We start from the raw sequence: 21,184 nt of genomic DNA, 5'->3' as shown, positions 1-21,184 counted from the left end.
GCATTACGTTAGTGTAGCTTTACCAAGAAGAAAGTTGGAAATATACAGTTATATAGCTGACAGCTCAATTTACAGTTAAACATTGTCTTCTGTGTGTGCGTGTGTGTATGTGTGATAACTGGGGACCCACTTCAGACTCACCATGACCAAAGATAGACTCTGAAAACGCAGTTTCAGTTTGTGCTCACTCCTAAATAACCTACTCTGTCTGCACTCTGTTACGTCTAGATTTATGGCTGGATTCATCGTGCTGTGATAGTAGTTGAACAGAAAATCTTTCTCGGTATAGCTGGGATTTTGTATTTTTTTATTTTATTTTTTTTGCCTCATCTGGACCGTGATAAGAACCACCATCCGTGAGATGATGATAACCACAGTTGTATTAATTTTAGCTCTGTGCCTTTTGACTTTTATGTTTGAGATTCAGGCACCAAAAACTCTTCCTCTGCCAAAAGATTGTCTGCATCTGGTGCCGCCAGCTACTCTGCAGTTTCGACACCAGTTTGATCATCTGTTTTGAATTTGAAATGGTCCTCACTCAAAATTTTCACCTTGAGGGTTTCTGCCAAGCCACCGGTCACGACGCCTCTCCCTGCTCCGCCTCCCCTGGTGTGTGTGTGTGTGTGCGTTTATGTGTGTGCAAGCGCCTTTCTGTATGTGTTATTCTGCCTCTGTGCTTGCATGTTTGCATTTGTGCATATGCCTGGGGCGAATGTGAGTGTGTATACTGTACGTGTGAGTTAATGTGTGCATCAAGCAGACATTAATACCCTCTCAATGTCAATGACTCCTCCTAGTCAGGAAAGTCAGTGAGCCACTGATGGACTCACCATAACTGTCCCTGCGAGGCAGTTCTGTGTTTGTGTTTGTGTGTGCCTGAGACAAGGTGACAAAGGAAACAGTCCTCTGCTGATGGCCGATGGCAACAACCAACTGTCCTGACCTCGCTCGTGTTTGGTCACTCCTATGGAGGTGATTGTGTTTATGTGACAACGTCCAGACTAAACACAAAGTGAGAACGGTCACTGCACTACTCTGCTGCTGAATAATTCTTTTTAAAAGCAAATTCTTCACTTTAGGAGTTTCTGTATAAACACATCCTGCTGAATGGAGACCAGCACTTCACTGTCACTGAAATGAATGGACAGTGAGGCTTAGGCTCATGAAATATCTCTCCTTTTGTGTCAAAACACACACAGTCCAAAATAATAGCCCCTCCATCTCCACCTGTGTTTTCGCTGTTCTTTTCTTTAATACAGCCCGGCGTATCAGTGAATCTTTAAAAAACGTCACTATTCACTGGTTTTCTTAAGTCTACACCACGGGCCTGTTACCAGGAGCCAGAGGCCAACCCCGGTGTCTCCAGACACATTTATCTTATCCATGCAGAAAAATGGCTGCGAGAAGGCTTTGTGACAAATACTGAGCAGAATAGGTCTTTGTTGTTTTCAAGGAGATTTTTCTCAGTCATATTCTGTAAATAACTAAAGCCTGAACAAAGGCAGAGTCCTTGGGGAGCTCATTTATCACATAAATTACACAACTGCTCATCCCCAGTTCATCCAGGAATTATATTTCAAAGTGGGGGGGCATGATGTTTTTATTAATTTGTCCTGTTCTCCCCTTGTCTGGCCAGATTTAAGTGTGAATAATTTCTTCTACTTGCAGTAATTAAATGTGAGGTCTCACCTAAGAGACTCACTACCTCCAATACACACCGGAGAGACTCCGTACCTCCAATGTGCTCGCATGAACACATATGCAGCCACGCACATAGCAAACAAACTCACTTTTCTGTGCATTCACACTCACAGCACACACCTTCAAATAATGTTCACTGTCATACAAAATCATAAAAAGCTCACAACTGCTGCCCCTAGGCCAGTTTTCTCACAGACACATGAGGCGAGAGCCTGATTTTCCACAGAGGAGCAGGCGATTGTGTGAATGAACAAAGGGAATCTCCTTCCTCCTCTGCTCCTCTCTCCCCCAAATCCTATCATGTGCCACCATGCGTCTCCCACACGCCTGTTTCCAAGTTACCGGCAGCGTTGGCTGCCAATCCTGCTTAATTGCCTCCTGTGTAAAGTGACGGCTGATGAGCGGCGATGAGAGTGAGCTGTCCTCGCCTCTTCCTGCAGCTCACTCTCTGCTACCTTGCCAAACAAGAGACTCCACCTGAGAGCTGTATACCTTTGGGAAATTACACAGTAGTGTTGACCCAGAGTGAAACTTTAGTAACAAACCTGGAGAATTACTGTGTGAAAAAGAATTATCTCTGAAATGTGACTATGGGAGTTTTAATTTTGAGAAAGAAACTACTCAATTGAAGAAAACTGGTCTGTGAGGACATTTAATTTAAGCCTTAATAGGCACTAAGGGATACAGAGCACATGAAAAAGAAATGCTCTGAATAGGAGATGTTCTGTCAGAGATAACTAAGTAAAGAACAGGGGGTGAAACAATAACAGCAGACAGTGTTTGTTTTAGAGATAAGCAGCTTTCCTCACTAACCTTGCTTAAGCCTGGAGAAAGGGAAACGATCTTCTTGTTCACTCCTGCTCGCAGAATTTTTGCCACCCTGTTGCTCCTTGTTCCTTGTCCTTCCTTTGTTGCGTCTTCCTCACAAATAGATCCTCCTCATCGTCAGGACCGGGGCTGGAATTAACAGCTCATGAGGGAAGCCAGGCGGAAGAGAAAGAAAACACACCAGAGAAGAAAAGAAACACACTCTTCTCGCCCCTAAGTCCTTCTTGGCAGTGTATCCCCATCCGTCAGAGCACAGCGACTGAGAGTGAGTGAGAGAGAGGGAGAAAGGGGGAGAGAGAGAGAGAGAGATGAAACGATACTGAGTAAGTGGGCGAGTGAGAGAGAAAGTGAGAGAGGGAGGGAGCGAGAGCTTGCTTGTGTGCACTGGAGGGTGATCCTCTATACTGTATGAGCTCCTGTTTATCTCTCTGTCTGTCTCCTCCGCATGCATTCCTTCCTGTCAGGAGTCACGAGGTCAGCTGCTTTTACAGTAACAACACTTGGTTTCCTCTTGAGGGAAAAGACTTCCTGTTAGTTCTCCGCTTAACTTCCCTTATGAGTGAATGAGCTTTTTTTTTTAATCCCTTCTCTCGTGCTTTCTCTCTCTCTTGCACACACACACACACACACACACACACACACACACACACACACACACACACACACACCCTCTCGCTCTCTATTCCCCTCTCTAAATTTATTAGCATCCTAGTGAATGTTAATCTAATCTCCTCCCCTCTCCCAACACTGCCTGTCCAGAGGAGACTCCACTGACGAGGAATGTGCCGCAATTTAATTTCAGATTTGCACTGTACAAATTTACAAACAAACACAAGTGGCCATCTGCATATTGAGTAGATACTGATGCAATTTGCATGTATAAAGAGTTCAAGTGCACATTGAACTGATACATGGTATAGAAAAAAGAACAGAAAACTGTGTATGTTTGGTGAAAAAAAGTGCAGCATGTCATACTTGTGCATGTGGTCTGATACTTTTCTGTTCTGTAAGAATGCGGTTCATGGAAGCTAAAGGAAATGGAGAAATAGTGCTGTTGATAATAATGGTATTCTTTTCTACCATCAATGCATAGTAGAGACAAAGCTAATGCAAGTCTGGGTGAGAGTCCACAATGTAGAGCTGAAAGGATTAGTTGATTTAATGTTTTTCTTTGTCATATACACTCAGCACCTGCTTATTTACACAATTATCTAATCGGCCAATCATGTGGCACCAGTGCAATGCATAAAATCATAAAGATACAGGTCAGGAGCTTCAGTTAATGCTCACATCAAACATCAGAATGAGGAAAAAATGTGATTTCGTGACTTTAACCATGGCATGATTGCTGGTTCCAGAGGGCTCATCTGAGAATTTCTAAAACTGCTGATCTCCTGGGATTTTGACGCACAGCGGTATCAACGGTTTACTCAAGATGGTGCACAAAACAAAAAAACATTCAGTGAGCAGCGGTTCTGTGGGCGGAAATGCCATGTTGATGAACAGAGGTCAGAGGAGAATGGCCAGACTGGTAGGAGCTGACAGAAAGGCTCAAGTAACTCAGACCATCAGTCAGGTTTCACTCCTGTCAGCCAAGAACAGAAATCTGAGGCTGCAGTGGGCACAGGCTCGCCAAAACTGGACAGCTGTTGAAGGCTGGAAAAACATGGCCCGGACTGATGAATCTGGATTTCTGCTGATCCACGCAGATGATCGAATCCATGAACCCCAACCCACCTTGGTGGTATTGGTGGTGTAATGGTGTGAGGAATGTTTTCTTGGCACCACTTGGGCCTCCAATCAATCATGGTTTGAATGCCCCTGCCAATCTGAGTATTGTTGCTGACCATGTGCATCCCTCAATGGCCACAATTTCCATGCCACAAATAACTGAGGCCCCACCCAGTATTAGTATGGTGTGCCTAATAGTGCAAAAAGTGCTCTGAGAGTATATGTTGGTAAACTAAATAACTTTGGGTTTGGACTGTTGGTCATGCAAAACATCTGAACATGTCACCTAGTTGGTATTTTTCACAGTTTTCTGTTATTTTATAAGGAAACCAATGAATCCATTAGTCAAGAAAATAATTGTGAGGTTAATTGATGATGAAAAGAATTGCAGTTGCATCCCTATTTTAATTCTGAAATAGTTTATCGATTTGCCAGTCGCCAGAAAATTTCCAGAAAATTTGATTGATTGATTCAAGTAATTTAAAAAATGCAAATATATGGAGGTTCCAGCATCTCAAATGTGAAGATTTCCTGCTGGTCTGTATTATAACCTGAATAACTGAGACTTAAAGACTATTTAAATACATTGCAACAATGAATCAGTTGTTCACAGGACAGGTTTAGTGTGCCATCAAGAGCCGATTGGCTTGCTCAAGGACACTATGGAACTGTGACACTTGGTGGCTGTTTCCCAGCTGTGTTCATTGACACTTTCCATGCTGATAGTGGGTCTGAATTAGATTTAAACTATCTAAATTGCTGTTAAAACTGGTGTGAAACGTTTGAAAGCCTGGCTTTACATCACTAAACAATAAAGTAATGACCACTGTAGCTTTTACAACAATTACAGGCGTAAAAAACAAACCAGTATTGTCACTGGTGACTTTGTTGGGAATGTGTCAGCACAGCCTGTGTGTATGGAACATGCCAAAACCTTTCTTCTCTGCTCGGCCGACTCCTGATGTGACATGGCAGGCAGAGAGCCTAAGTGTCTCCCCTGAGTACAGTACAGAGGTCAATATGCACATGAAGTGATAGATCTATCGGGTCACACATATCAGTGAAAGGTGATTCAGGGGCCAACCTGACAGCTTCCTCAATTATGTTGATAAAGTGTCATTATGTCATGAATCACATAGAGAGACACGCTCACCACAGGCTAAGTGACAGAAAGCCTCAGTCACGCCACAGATGAAGTGACAGAGAATCTCTCCGGAGTGGGGAAATGAAGGGTATGAACATATGGCCGTGTCATCTTGAGCGCTGCACGTTTGCCCGCTGCAAGAGGTGCACCCGTGGAGCACTGTGGGTATTGCGCCGTTTTGGTTGGCGGGTGATGCTCCTGGACACACGGCCACATGCAGCAGGAGTGAGCGAGCTGTGATGAGGGCCATTTGCTCTCAAAGGAAGGTGGGCTGACGAGGAGGCCTCAGGCAGGTTGTGTGGGGATTGGTGCTGTGTGATGTTCATGCCAGGAGGAGGTATGCAAAGGAGCGATATAATGCATCCCGTGTGTATGTGTGTCCCTGCATGTGGACTTTGTGAGTGTTTGGCGGAAATAACTGTAACTACTCATAGTTACTCATTCACAATAGAGCACATTCCTCCAAGTGCCATCCATTGTCCTGTTCTCCCTCTGTGACCAACATTTGGTGCAAATTCAAACACTTAGCAAGTGAGAAAGTCAGCCGGAATCAGTTTTTTTTTTGTTTTTTTTTAAATCATCTTGCATTTGCACTGCACGTGAACCAAAAACCATGAATGTGAAAATAAACATGAAACAGTCACAAAACCATGAAAGATAATTTTGTCACAGAAAAAGAGCTGTGATGAAATTCTTGCTGTGATTGCTGTTTTTATATGGAACGCTCACCCACTGTGCCAGATAGTAAATATTACACATTTCCCTTACAACTCTTATGAAATATTGAGTGGCTTGAAATGTACTTGGGAAATGAGGTCATGAGAAATGAATGCAAAGCAGTGAAGCTGTGTGGATTGTTCTCTGGTGGCACTTAGTCACAAGATAATGCCTGTGATGAGTGTTTATTAGACAGCAGGTATACTGATGAGTTTATTGTAAGTAGATCAGTCTTGTTATATATTGTTTTTCCTGCGAGTTTCTCCTCCAAGTGCCCTCTCTGTGGACAGAGGAGTACGCAGTTGGTCAGTGACCACGCTGAGGTGCAGAGCTGTATTCATGACAAGCTCCTTGCTTGAACCGTCTTGCACGCAGCTGGCCTTATTAACGATACAAACGGCTGTGAACATGGAGGCGTTCATCACCTCTATCATACCTGTTCCCTCTTACAGATGGAATTAAAATTATCTACTCCAGTTGTCATCTCTGCTCCTGTTAACTGTTCCTCCCTCCTCTGGGAGATTCAGATGATAGCAGTTATTGTGTGTAGTTCCTCCTTTTAGCCAAGCTCCGGGAGATTTCTTTGAATCTTTTTAGGAGGCTCCATAAATGTAGAGGATCAGCTTACACAGTTCACCATTAAACCTGCAGGGTATTTGATACAGATGTGACTTTCAATCTTCAAAAAAAAATGAGATTTCGGCTTAGCTTTGTATTATATGGTCCAAGTGCAAGGAAATGACTTTTTGAAAAGACTTGGCTGTATTTTTTTTTTCTTTTTTTATTCCCAGGGATCTTTTTCCCTTCTGCAACCTCTGCCAGCCTCCAGAGCTGGGTTATTTTCTATTGTAGAGAATTTGTAGTGGTGGTTTTAAAACAAATTTATGCTAAATGTAGCCCAGCCGTGAATTAGTGTCCTGCAGCTGATGCTGTGTAGTCCCACAGCGCTAAAGTGAGTGAATGTTGTTGCCAAGCTTTTTCTCAGGGGCCCTGCTTAAGCGCACTAGATAGAGGTCAGAAGAGCCATGGGGAAGTGTGCAAATCCCTGCAAGTTATTGCATGTCCTCTGGTCTTTAAATGGATTTTGCTAATAGAAACATGCATCCTGCTGCTTTCTAATGACTCTACTATTCATTAAATTACAATTTTTGGACATTTAAGTGCATGTTTGCTTTTGTTTTTGCTGAATTTAAAAAGGTCAATACAGGGGATAAAGGTGGATTTGGACATTTAATTCCCTAACTAAGCTCTTATTTGTCACAGTTTTTTCCTTTTTTTTTTCTAATCTTAGGAAACAGCCTCCACTGAGGACACAGCTCCTAACCTTACCCTTCTTTTTGATCATATCATGCTACTGCTGACACAGTCTTTACAAAACATATTAGACACACCATCAGCTCTCTGTTAGCCGATCCCCTGACGGCTAGCTGTCCGTGCGCTTTCCTCCTTTCAGGGAAATGTGTCCTCCTAATTGCCTCGAAGGTAGCGTTGCTTGTTGCAAAGCTGTAAACCCCATCTTGAAAGCAATGGGGTGTCACTTAACATCAGCAATTACAAGATTCAATCATAAACTGCTCAGCCATCTGAAAAATATTAGGATAATCATTTTTCCCTGCTTCAAAAACAAACAAAGCCAGTGAACACACTAATATGCTGCTGAACAGGCGATAGTTTTTATGGCCCTGAATACTTGTTGTTCTGAGCCGAGCAGCCGCATTTCTCACCAAAACCAACGTCTGGAGAGAATTACAAAGTGAGATTATATGCATATTTACACACAGAGAAACTAGCTTTCATTGCTGCAGAATACAACTTTAAATGGCATTTTTAGATCAAATTATTGTTTGGTGGATAGATTTTATGAGATTCTGTTGGAGTCAGGAGTAAAAACCTCATAGTCAATTTTTCCTATACTTCAGTTTGTCGACTTAGCACAGCAGAAGAAGTGGAAAGTCTCTCTGATAGGAGTCATACCTCCACTGTATTTTGCTTTCTGTGAATCGGTCGTATGTCTAACCGATGTCATCTCCCGCCGCAGGAGAAGTGACAAATCGGTCCTGGCATCACACTGAAATAGCTTTGCCCTCTCAGAGTCACCCTGTCCAATCTTTGAACTTTTGCAGCCGTCATCATGTTGCCTGTTCAACAGTGGTGTTACTTTTTCTACTCCACCATCATGATATAATTACTAACATTTGTGTTGTCAAAACACAAAACAACACAACTGTGGTTCTTCCTCCATCTGAGTTCTGTGCCTGCATTTTTATTCCAATTAGAGGGTCATTTTAGAGAAAACAGGATACTTTTTAGGGCATGAACAATTACTTGATTAACCCATTAATCGATCAAACATGAATCAGCAAAGAATGTTTATAATCAACTAATCAATTCACTCATTTATTAAGGACAAATGCCAAACATGCAGTAAGTTTTCAAATGTGAAGAGGGTTTTTTCAGTTTTATATTATTGCAAATTGAAATTCTTATGGTTCTGGACGGTTGGTCGGACTAGCAATTCAGAAATGTCAGCTTTGACTTAGGGAAGTAGGAATGTTTTTGTTTTTTTTCCATAGTTGTCCTATATTTATAAACTTGATTATTGGACAGGTTATCATAAAACTAATTTACAGATATAAAAAAAAAAAAAATCATTAGTTGCAGCCCTGATACTTATTTTAATAAACAAATAATGATATTTGAAATTATAATGGTATATATTTTTTTGATCAAATTACTGTAATAAATATTAGATTACTCTGATTCTTCTTCTGCATCAGTTATCAGACGTTTACAGATCGTGCACTAGCAAGTGCAGACTTTTTTCTTTATTGATGTCCAATGGAGCTGCAAGTAATGAATATTTACATTATAGATTAATCAGCCAATTATTCTATATAGAATGAATAAGTCATTAAATCTACAAATTTGTGGAAAATGGCATTCACAATTTCTCAGAGGCCACAGTGACTGCTTCAGAGATGTCCACAGTCTAAAAGCTGAAGGTTTTTCATTTACTGCCACATTTGACAAAGAAAAGCTGAAGATCCTCACATGTGATGAGCTGACACCAGAGAATATTCAGCATTTTTGCTTTAAGAATGATATAAATAATTAGTTGACTGTCAAAATAGTTGCAGATTACTTTTCTGTTGATCAATTTATCGAGTAATCGACCAATCATTGCAGCTCTGGTATTTACTTCATGGTACTTTGGTATTTAATGCAAGGGAATAGTTTTGGTAATCAATTAATCACTTAGGGAACTTTTTCAAGTAAAAATGCCATCATTCATTTCTCTGGTTCCACCTTCTTCAGTTAGAGGATTTGCTGCTTTTCTTTTTTTTATATTATTGTAAACTGAGTATCTTTGTGTTTTGATGACATTATTTAGGACTATTTAGGAAAAAATATGACATTTCACAGAAAATATTGAAATGTTTGGACAGATTAAACAATGAATTGAAAAAACAACCAGCAGATAATTGATAATAAAATAATTGTTTGCAGCCATAGAGGCCAAATGCTAAATGAAGGGATTTAATTAAAAGAGGTATATCGCATTGACTGGGGGAAAAAAATGCAACCAAAAACCAACGAGGCAAACCTAAACAACAATGTTTGTGAGTCCATGTTTACAGACAAAGACTGCTAAGTTATCTCTCTCCTCCTATCTCCTTCATAATGTGCAGCCAATTAGTGGGACCACCTCTATTTTTTTTAATGGTAGATAAATAATTTCCTCTTGAAACAATGTTTGTACAACATATTCAAAAGATGAAGAGGCCAAGAGAAATGTCAGAAGACACAGGACAGCTACATAAAATATTTACCAGCTGTCAATAGTATATCTGCTCTTTTCATCCCTGCCTGTGTGTAAACAACAAAGCCTCAGAGCTCTGTCACTTATCATGATACTTCACTCTGAAGCCTCAGTGGGGACAGAGACTGTCAGTCAAAGTGATAGAGACTGATGAAACTGGAGATCCACGTAAATTTTGTATGTGGTTTTAGGGAAAAGCTTTCAAAATGAGTTTATGTGACTATCTGCGATACTCCTGTTGGCTAGAACAAAAATAACAAAGCTTCTCTCATCATGGTCATGGACACCGTCACCGTCACCGTCACGGCCCGAGACGTTGTTATTGCTGTCATAAAGCGCTGGAATTACTTTTGTGTTTGTGAATAAAGATGATGCATTATTACAACAATCCATCCTGGAGATGAAGTTGTTTTTTGTGCAAAGTTTAATAGCTTTTCACCTCAAGAGCAACCGTGTCTTTCGCAGTGATTGATGCTTTCACTATTGATTTGGTCCGGGATAATTGGTGAGCAAACAATGCAGAGATTCTCAGCACTTAGATCAATTCCACTCTCTGCAGGACCCACGGGCTGCAAAGGATGTTTTTTCTTGGTCTTCTTTATTTTCAGCACCGATAATGATATAAAACAGTACTTCAGGACGGCAGGCTGTGAAGATGGCAGTGACTGTAGAATGACTTATGAGCAGTGAGGATGTAAATTAGGAGCTTTTTTTAAGGGCTTTGACTTAGTCTGACAAACTCATGCAACAGTCTGAAATCAGACGAGGGGAGATAAATGGAAAGAATTAAGGTATTAGTAACTGATCCTGTCACATGCTGACCTTGCCTCAACTTTCTGCCACCTGTAAATTTAGAGAACGAAAAGAAATCCTTCAGAATGAGCATGAATTGTCACTCATAAAAGCAATCTTGTGCTGCCTTCAAAGCAGTTTGATTTCATTTTTTTAATCCTGTGTTATTTTTTTTATTTATTTTTTTTAGATTTTGCACAGTCCCATAATAGTTCAAGAAAGCAAATAAAAGAAACAAATACATTCAGCTGCTGTCTTTTTTGCACCGAGCGGTGCTTCAAGAACTTTCCACTTCACCTCTAATAAGCCTTTTATAGCTCAGGCTTCTGCACCATGCCGACCTGAAAGCTTATAGCTTTAGGCTGATAGCTTCAGCAATGTGCTGCCGCAAATGAAAACCAGACAGTGAAGCGCAGGAGAGACCATCCAAGACGATACGTTGAAATACAACTTAGTCTGCCATTGCCGCAAAAAAAACGGTTTAATAGCAACATTAAGCTGCAAATCTTTGTTGCAAAAGGCTTTTGTTATGTCTGTCCGAGTCAGATCTAGCACACCTGGAAGTCTGGTTCCTCGTATCTCAGACGGTGATTTACATCTCTCTGACTTGTTGACCCAGGTGCTCTCAGAGAGGAAAGATAGATCTAACGTTTGATGACATGAACTCTTCTTTTATGAGGTTTTGAACACAGAGGCATTCTGGGCCAGACACAAACGGTGCACTGCCAAATTCAACTGTGACAGCAAAGAGAATCTTGTAATATAGTTTACAGCAATATTTCACTTTAAATTATTATTTAGAGCAATGAAAATAGTCTGTGCCTTAATAGTCCACTTTTAAAAGTGAAAGCATATTAAAGTGATTGGAGGTCTGAGGCACAAACTGACCTCCTGACCCCAACATTTTTCTCCACTTCCAAGAAATCCAATTTGGCTTTGCTAACCTTGCAACATCTCATCTCCAGTTTCTATTTATCTGCTCAATCCTCCATTTTCACCTTTTCAGGATAGAAAATGTGGATGGAAAGAAATCAATATTATGATTTAATTATTATTTCTATTCCCTACCTTTCTGTTAACCAAAAGCTTTAAGAATTGAATGTGCTTGGCTTTGTTTGATCTGAATAATTCCTCCTTTCTTTCTGAACAAAGTTCAGTCTTTCATTATTGCTTTACAGTGTCAGGCTGAGGCCTGTTTGAATAGGAACACCTTACCCGGTGACTGGATGCCATCTATCTCAGTTAACAATTTCTTATGGAACAACAAATTGGTTTTAAGAAGCCCCCGAAAAATACCACAATTGGATGTTTGTTGTAAGAGGGTAGAGAGAGTTCTGATGCTGTCTGTATGAAGCCAGTTGAAGTCTGCAACCATGTTAGCAGGTCTTTGAGCCTGTATTTAGACACAGTGGTGCTTTGAGCTAAATTATAATCTGTACACTAAAATGCTCAAAATGAAAATGCTAATATGCTGATGTGAAGAATCAATTTGCTCACCGTCTTGGTTATGATTTATCATGATTCATCCTAAAGGAGAATGTCTGTACCAAACGCATTGCAATCCATCCGATAGTTGGCGAGATATTTAACTCAAAATCACAAACGTTGGCGCTTGTGCAAAAGTCGGAGATCACCAAAGTCAGTAGGATTCATCCTCTGGGGAACATGAATGTCTGTCATTGTAATCTGTCGTTGTTGGGAAAGTTCAGTCTGAATCAAAGTCATAGACCGACCGACTAACGTTGCTATCCATAGCTCCCTCCTGCTAACATGTCTAAAACTGCCACCACTACTGAAGTGCATCAAACACTATAGCTGCAACTTATTTAAATAAACCTGAAAGCTAATGTATATAAAAATAACTTATGTAAAAATCCACGAATACCTCAGGTAGCATTTACCTTAGGGATAAAGACTGCTGAATTATACAGCATCATCTGCACTCCTGTTTATGAGAACAGTGAAGGCTTTGTATTCTCAGAGCCCCATTTTGACTTCTCCTTTGATTTTCCATAAATGTAACAGCCGTCTGTGTCTGAACCGGAGAGGATGCGATGTTAAGATGGTATTCAGTTCTCTGGCACAAACATTAACGTCCATTGAGGCTTTAAAGGAAGTCCTCCACAAGGCTTTCTACAACGAGGGCACACAATGTCTAACAGCGCTGCACAGGACTATTTATATTATGTTTACATTTGGGGCTTTTAGAGACATACTTATCCAGAGGAACTTAAAATGAGTCGGTATGTAACAGCTCAGGGACACAGTCATGTGATGTTCAGTTGCTGTGGGGACTGACTCCCTCAAACTTCCTCTGTAACTACAACACTGCCACACCACTGTTCCTGGACAGACTTATGGATAACAGTGACTTGTAAAACACAACATTGTCACTAACCTCCTTGCTCTGTGAACCCTCTCCCTCTGCCTGAACATTCATGTGTTTTGAATATAAAATTGTACGTAACAGAGGAAAACGGCTTACCTTCCTGTTGGTGAAGCTGCGAATATAACATATTTGAATTGAAATAATGCCATCAATCAATCAAAAACGTCTGTTTATTGACTTGAAGTTCAATAAATCCCACCCCTGAGCAGCTGATTACATTACTTTTAGGGCTACAGGTTATGTTAAAAAAAAAAAGAAAAAGTTAGTTAAGTTTATGGGTTATTCTTCATCCTAAAATCCTTTGTAAAATCCTCATGTAAAAGTGAAATACTGTTTGAAAGCACGTTAAAACCTAAATATAACCACAGTGTTTCTTGTCCGAGTATGTTTTTTTTTTTTTAGAGTTTATACCATTTCAACGATTATGTTAGCACAAAAAACATTTTTAGCATTAGCATGAGCTTACAATACAGCTGATAAAATCAGCTAGCAGAAGTACCTGACACAATCCACAGCTGTGGCTAGAAATGAGAAGTCAGCTGATAAATATGTAACAATGCCTCGTCAAACTTAACGTAAAACGTAAAACTTTGAAAACAGACATACAGATGAGCCAGAAGAAGACCACTGTTCTTTTATCTGAAATAGTTGTTGATTAGAGAAGGAATAATGATCAGCACTTCGTCAATCAGCATAAGAGTTATTTCATGATTGCACAAGGTCGTTAGATAACTGTTCAGACACATTCAAGAGCCCTCGTGTGTGTGTGTGTGTGTGTGTGTGTGTGTGTGTGTGTGTGTGTGTGTGTGTGTGTGTGTGTGTGTCTTACTGCATAAATCAGGTGACCTGAGGATGTGAGTGGAGCTCTCTGGAGCACGCCTCTCATGACTGATGAGCTGACCTCTGACCTCAGTGTGTGTGACAGCGTTACCAGATCCTCCTGCCTTTAATATGAACCCTATATCTTATTCCCAGGCTCTAGTTAGATAAGTTATAGTACGTTCTGGTTGTTTAAAAGTTCCTTCTCTATCTATAAAAAGCAAAGTGTGGATAAGTGTAGCATTTGCAAGTTGTTTGAACTGCTAGGGTTGGTTTCTGAACAGATACTTTAATTAGAATGATCAGAAAAAAGCCATACACATGAGCAGCTAAATTAAGAAATCTAAAAGCAGCCTTGATAACAGTTGATCAAACCCTGCAGGTCTAGATCAGTGAGTGTTGCTGTAAAAAAAATAAAAATTTTTCTCCCCAAAAAATAGGACAAGCCGCTACAGTGATGATTAATGTATGAAGGAAGTACATTGATCTGCAGAGAGTGGAGGTGAATGCAACTCTATTGCTTGAAGCATGTGTGGTTAAACAGCAAGCTGCATAGATTGTCAGAATAATTCATAACTATCGATTCTCGCGGCCTTCTTTTGGCCTATTGATATGTTTCAAGGTGGTGTAAGGACATTTTTCAAGCGTGCATACTATGCTATACAGGTGTGAGTTGTATAGATGACTGATGACCTACTGTGTGTATGTCCTCTGTGTGTGTGTGGAAGTGAGGCCTGCTCCGGCCTGACTGTCAATCATAAGCAGCCTGATTAGAGTTACATGTCATTAGCTCAGTGACTCATGGAGGGTCCTGTAGGGCTTCTACTGACAAGACCTTGGATAAATCAAATATAGGCTCATGTAATACCTGTCCAATCACCTTATGTGATAAATCAAAACCCAGCAAAGACATCTGTAGGTCCATGTACAGGATATTTGCAGGTGGTTTTAAAAAGCAATGAATATAGGTTCGTCAAAAAAAAAAAAATCTTGAATATTGTTTCTTGCCCGGTAGTAACATTTGTTTTTTGAGTTTTTTTGTATGTGATTGCTGGCTGTTTGGAGATTTTATTCATTTATAAACCCCGAGTGAGACTGATGTGTCAGTACATTGTGCTCCATGAGTGTATATTAAACTGCAGGTTACCATAGCAACAGTACTTGTACTTCATGCTACATTACCAGTTAATTCTCACTGGGGAAACTGGAACAATAACTATGGGTTAATCCGTCTACAGAGTAACAAATAAATATAAAAAAACAGATGTCAGTGGTAACAGAGCTTCTCTTTTTACCTGTGGTAATTGTCCATTGGTCAAAGTGGTAGAAGAAATACTAAAAATGCTCTGTTACAAGTAAAAATGCTCTGCATTCAAAAATGCCCCTAGGTAAAAGTAGCATGCAAAAGGTACTTAAGGTACCCAAAGTAAAAGTATTCCCTGTGCAGACTGGTCACTTACTAAATGTTATAGTCTTATTATTATTGGGTAACTGTGTCTCAGGGACAGTGATGAGCAGCACTGGGGCTCCACAGGGGACTGTTCTAGCTCCGTTCCTCTTCACCATGTATACAGCTGACTTTAAATACAACTCTGAGTCCTGCCACATCCAGAAATACTCAGATGACACAACTATTGTGGTGCATATCAGGAACGGGAAGGAAGAGGAGTACAGGGATCTGACAATGGCCTTCAGGACATTGAGGTGGTGCACACATATAAATACCTAGGTGTGCACCTGGACAGTAAACTGGACTGGTCCCTGAATACGGATGCCATCTACCTGAAGGGGAAGAGCTGGCTCGCTTTTCCTCAGGAAGCTCATGTCCTTTGACATCTGCAGTGAAATGCTGCAAATGTTTTATCAGTCAGTGGTGGCCAGTGTTCTCTTTTATGCTGCAGTCTGCTGGGGCAGCAGCATGTCAGACATGAACACAAGGAGACTGGATAAGCTGGTCAAAAAGGCTGGGTCTGTGCTTGGCAGGAGTCTGGACTCACTCAGGACTGTTGTGGAGAGACACATGCAATATAAGATGGAGGCCATCTTGGACAAAACCAACCACCCTCTCCACAACATTCTGGCAGGACAGAGAAGCAGCTACAGCTGCAGCAAACGTCTCATCTCACTGCTCTGCAGGACAGAGAGGTTCAGGAGATCCTTTGTTCCCACTGCCATCAGGCTAAACAACACCTCAGCCAAAAGAAGTGGACTAATCTAATTATTATTGTTTATTTATTATCAACTGTTATTATTATCATTATTATTATTATTATTATTATTATTGTTGTTATTATCAACAATGAGCTAATGGACACATGAATTTAGATAGTAAAGGTGGGGCTTATACTTTATATACTAGTGGGAGGATTTTGTGAATTTCCCTCCAGGATCCTTAAAGTCATATTTTGCATTATTAGTCAGAATCTAGAACGATTATCAAATAAATGTAGTAGAATATAAAGTCAAATGTTTGGAGTTGAAGCATAAAGTAGCAGAATATGCTCATACTCATTTAAAGTATCTCAAAATTGTACCAAAACGCAGTACCTGAGTTTATGTACATATTCCATCACACTATGACAGGAAAACGCTTGAAAGTAGTGTTCATCAAGCTGTAAATCCCTTTCGTACACTCAGGATGATTTAGTCTTGCTTTACCTATAAAGTGCAGTAAAGTACTATCTGTCAACTGGAAGCTTAAGTTTAAGCGTACCAGAGAAAGTAACCTCTCTACTGAGGCATCCGGAAGTAAAACACCCATACCAATGCAGCGCATGCTCCCACGGGAGAGAAACAAAAAACAAGGAATTTCTTTTCTGTTGATCAATATGCTATCACAGAAGAGCAAACTACCACTGGAGAGGTGTCCTGCACCAACACTCTACATTGGTCCTGCCAACTCATTCCTGGATTATTTTAAAATGGTGTCCTTGGTCATCAGCCTAAAATCATGCAGTAAAGAGAAACAGGCTCCTCTCACACATAAACATTTGTTATTCCATCCAGTGCTTGGGTTTGGCTCCACAAAACAAAACTGTCCAAATCATCCAAGAATGATTCATCAGCTCGAGATCATTTGTGAAAACAACAATATAATTTTAATAGCTCAAAGGAAAGAGCTGGGAACACAGAGTACAGAATAAAGCAATTAAACTTTGTTAAAACAGCACGATGATGAATCTGTACATCAGAAAAAGAATTACTGCAAAGGTAACGTCCAATAAATAAACACTTTGTACTTGTAACAGATCTTATTTGGAAAGTTTTTATTTAAAGTGTGCAGTGCAATAACAGACGCTGCGTTGCGTGATGAGTTCCTCTTGTATGCTATAGTCACATGCTGCTAGTCTAAGTCTTCCTCCCTTAGTCTGTTGCTTTTCAGGGAATCGCCCTAAATTAAGGCCAAGAACCGAGTGTCTCCGAGACCCCCAACAAGGAAGACAGATGGGCAAGAGATTTATTAGCAGTATAGAGCTCGTAGCTCCCTCAGGACCTGCAGCATGTCATTTCTTGAATGAACGGAGACCTGATATAAGCCCTGTGTAAAGTCTTGACAAATTCTTTTTCCTCCCTCTTGTGCTGTGACAATATTTGAATTAGCAACATTTTTTTGAACACGGTAAAGCTCATGGGTCCTCAGCTTCGGTGCCGAAACACCTGCAGGGCATCGTGAGATTACTCTACAGGGTTGGGAGGGTGATAAACGATAATCTGATTTGCAAATATATTATCCCGTTTATTATATATGCAATAAATGCTTTGTGAAATGAAGGAATTTCACTACCGCGAGGCTTCCACCAGTGGGTCCTCAAATGAGACAAAAATTCTGATTTTAGGTCCGCTCAAATATGGCATGAGAATTTGTCTGTTTGACTTCCTTGTTATCAAATTAATCTTCAAAGAACTGATTACTGATTTCTCAAAAAAGCCAAATGAGATCTGCTTGAGATATTTTGCTCTTCCGTTTTGGATTGAGAGTGCTGTGCATTGTGTTTTAGTTTCCCTGGGATCTGAAGAATAGTGCAGTTCAAATCATAGCCATGTATTCTTACTCAAACCTCTGTTGAGTGAACAGTGACACTGTGTTTTTTGGGATCGCCTTGAGGAAAGGCAAGATTAGCTTTGATCGTACACACACACACATAGACGTATTGTGTTTGTCGTTCATCTGTTCTCACTGTTTGATGCCATCTGTCAATTCTTCAGACTTAATGCACGTCGGGGTCTGTGTCATGTTTGTGTGTGTCTCTGTGTGGGGTCTAGGTATTACTCATGTTGTGGGGACCTACATCTGTTTACACAGTCACTTTATGGAGACTTGTCTGTCTTATGGGGACAAATAGCAAGTCCCCATGACATAGTAGTTATGGTTAATGTTTTAGTGAGTCTCCAGTAAATTCATGTAAGTCATGTTCTTTGAAGTGTGTGTGTGTGTGTGTGTGTGTGTGTGTGTGTGTGTGTGTGTGTGTGTGTGTGTGTCTTTGAGACACTCTCTTGCCCTCTCAAAGGCCTTGTAAAGAGCAGACAAGGTTATTTCAGTTTGACTTGATTTGTCGTGAATCACAGAACATTAACTCAGCATGACACAAGACAGACACTCCACACGGACTCCACACAGACCAAACACTTGGAAGCCCACTGCATGCTGCCATTGCTCTTTCTTTTGGTTCAACATTTTATTACCAAGATGGCATTTAGCAGCACACATTCAATATGAAATCAACCACCATGCATCTTCAGACATTTAAGGGTATATCAGTCATGTAACATTAGCAAAACTGTGAAATATTTTTGTCCTTAGTAAATTGAAACACAATTTTACCAAATTTTGAGCCAAATAATCACACTAAATGTCAGCCTATCCTCCAGGAGTCCCTTACCTTTTTCAGTGAGGCTGTGGCAAGCAGTGCTCAGAGCGGAGACCCACACCAGGAACTCACATTTCAATTGTAGAGTGTAAAATCTATTTTATTTAAAGCTTAACAATGAGTAAATTGTATGATTATGAGATATCTAAGCAAAAAAGTAAAAAAAAAAAAAAGAAAAAATAGTAAAGATACCTATTAATACTTTGTCAAATCTCTCTCTGCAACTGCACCTCAAAAGTCAAAGTCAAAAGAAAAAAGAGAGCTGAGTTCTGACACCTATATCAAAGCAAAGTTCCAGGTTATACAGGTGGAGCTTAGAACCAACTCACACTAACTACAAATACGGTTAAATCATAAAACACACCAGCTATTGGCTAAGGCTCTGTTCCTCTAAATCAAACAGGAGACATGTGACAAGAAACAAAAATAGGTTACACACTGTTTTTTTAAACTGGCATAAAGCATAGAGGTCAAAAGGCATCAAATGTCAGTTATAAACAAAGGTGCTTGGCCCCTTTTTAAAGAACAACTGAATGCTGTGTATACTAAGAGGTGCATATTACACAGGATGCTCTACTAACTTGGCTTAATGTTGAGACACGGGATATGGCATTGACCTTCAGGCACACACTGGCCCAATTCCAATCCAGCCCCTACGCCCTCCCTCCCTCCCCCTACCCACTCTCACTCACTCAGTTTGTGTGTTCGCATGGGGGGGGGGCACATTATGTGTTACTCCAAACCAATTATGCATTGATGCAGGCTTGCAAACCGCACTGCCAGAGAGGTGCAGTCCAGGATGGGTGAAGTGCCACAAACCTACAAATGTGAGTTACAAATGTGCAAAAGGACGTTTCTTCCAAAGGAGAAGTAATAAGTTGCCTCACTTCAAAGAAACATTTAATTGACAATTTTCGTACATATGTGACGAATTCAGAAGTTAACATTGTATGTATGTTGTTGTGTACCCAAGAACACTACATGTGTTTTTTGTTTTTTTTATTTGAGCTATGAAGAACCAAGGTTATAATCAGATTAAGATCAGCAAATGAAAAAAAAGAAGAAATGTGGCCAAAGAGGCATGGGAGTGAGTTTTTATTGGTTCGATTAATAATTTTCCCTTCACAAGCTTGCTATGTCATGAATGTAATTAGTGCCATGTGTTTGCCCACACACCTACATCTTTTAGATAAATATTTATTTAATTACTATATCCTTTCTGAAATCTTTCCTGTTTCCGTCAGAGAAAGGCGAGGGCGTCCCAAATCTTGACTGCGTCTTTATACCTTTTAATTAAGAGTCATTTTCAGTCAATCTCCAGTTAAGCTTTCATTTATATCATATTACCTTCACTCATTTGGCCAAAGTCACTTACATATGAGGGATATCAGATCAGGACCTTCAGTATTTGGGGAAAGTAGCTCGTGGAAAATAACGTGTGACAGATTAAGGAGCTACAGCTGTCATTTCAATGTCATTTCAGATACATATTTAATTAACATTTAGGGGAATATAAGAATCGGATCAATCTTGTTATTGGCAGTAATGAATCGGGACCAAAAATAATGTTTACTTACCTGTGAAAGAGGTGAAACTATTAGTTGATCAGTCAGAAAATGAATCTGCAACAATTTCGATAATCATTTAACCATTCATTTTTCCTTTTTTGAAATAAAATTGCAGAGACTTATTAGTTGCAGCGTGAGCATTGAGTATTAAATGGTGGTTGTCTCTGTATTCCAGGATAATAAACTGAATATCATTGTGTTTTGGACTGTTGAGGATATGCATTTAAAAAAAATTTGTTACACTTTAATAGATTGAACAATGATTGAAAAACTAATTGGCAGATTAGTAAATGATTAGAATAATCTGTAGCTGCAGCCGTAGTTACAATATGAAGAAGATTTAACGAGTGTAAAACTGTACAGGTTTGGGTGTATTTTGAATATTTTGTCTTCCTTGAAATTATTTTTTAATCATGTCAAACCTCTACATATTTAGATTTTATTTTTATGCTCACCGAACCCCAGAGTACGATTAAAACATATACTTATCAGCAAACTGTAGGAGGATTTGGCAAAAGCCCCAATTCTCTAATGTATTGCTAGGTAAACACACACCTACACATGTATACACAGATGCACCTGAATGGTGGAAGAAGAAAGACAGAAAGTGTAGTTTGATTGCTCACTGAAGGGCTGATGGCAGCTGAGTGTTGACAGCGTGCAGGTAAAGACAGACGGCTGTTTCAAGACTCACAGAACACAAGCAGATGGTGGAAATTAACAAATGGATGGAAGTTAATTTAAAACCATTTTACTTACTGAATGAAACACCCCTCTTTTGTTGCAGTGAATTGTTCAGTCTGATGG

The 21,184-nt window shown here is 40.0% G+C and overlaps 1 protein-coding gene across 2 annotated transcripts in view; it reads right to left on the bottom strand.

Moving 5' to 3' along the window:
* Window positions 1–2,932, bottom strand: part of shisal1b (shisa like 1b) — a 44,381-nt gene extending 41,449 nt beyond the window's left edge. Inside the window, exon 1 of one of the 2 annotated variants that reach the window (XM_023400337.2) lies at window positions 2,515–2,932. The gene's annotated coding sequence lies outside the window, so the exon portion shown is untranslated. The remainder of the gene's footprint in view (window positions 1–2,514) is intronic. The other variant, XM_023400338.2, reaches the window with a different exon arrangement.
* Between the last annotated feature and the right edge of the window lie 18,252 nt (window positions 2,933–21,184).

The sequence above is a fragment of the Seriola lalandi genome, unplaced genomic scaffold (genome assembly GCF_002814215.2).
Source record: "Seriola lalandi dorsalis isolate HSWRI2012SDOR001 ecotype SW California unplaced genomic scaffold, Sedor1 jcf7180002052274, whole genome shotgun sequence".
NCBI lineage: Eukaryota > Metazoa > Chordata > Actinopteri > Carangiformes > Carangidae > Seriola > Seriola lalandi.
The sequence above is the reverse complement of the archived record's forward strand: the minus strand, read 5'-3'. Positions and strand labels throughout refer to the sequence as shown.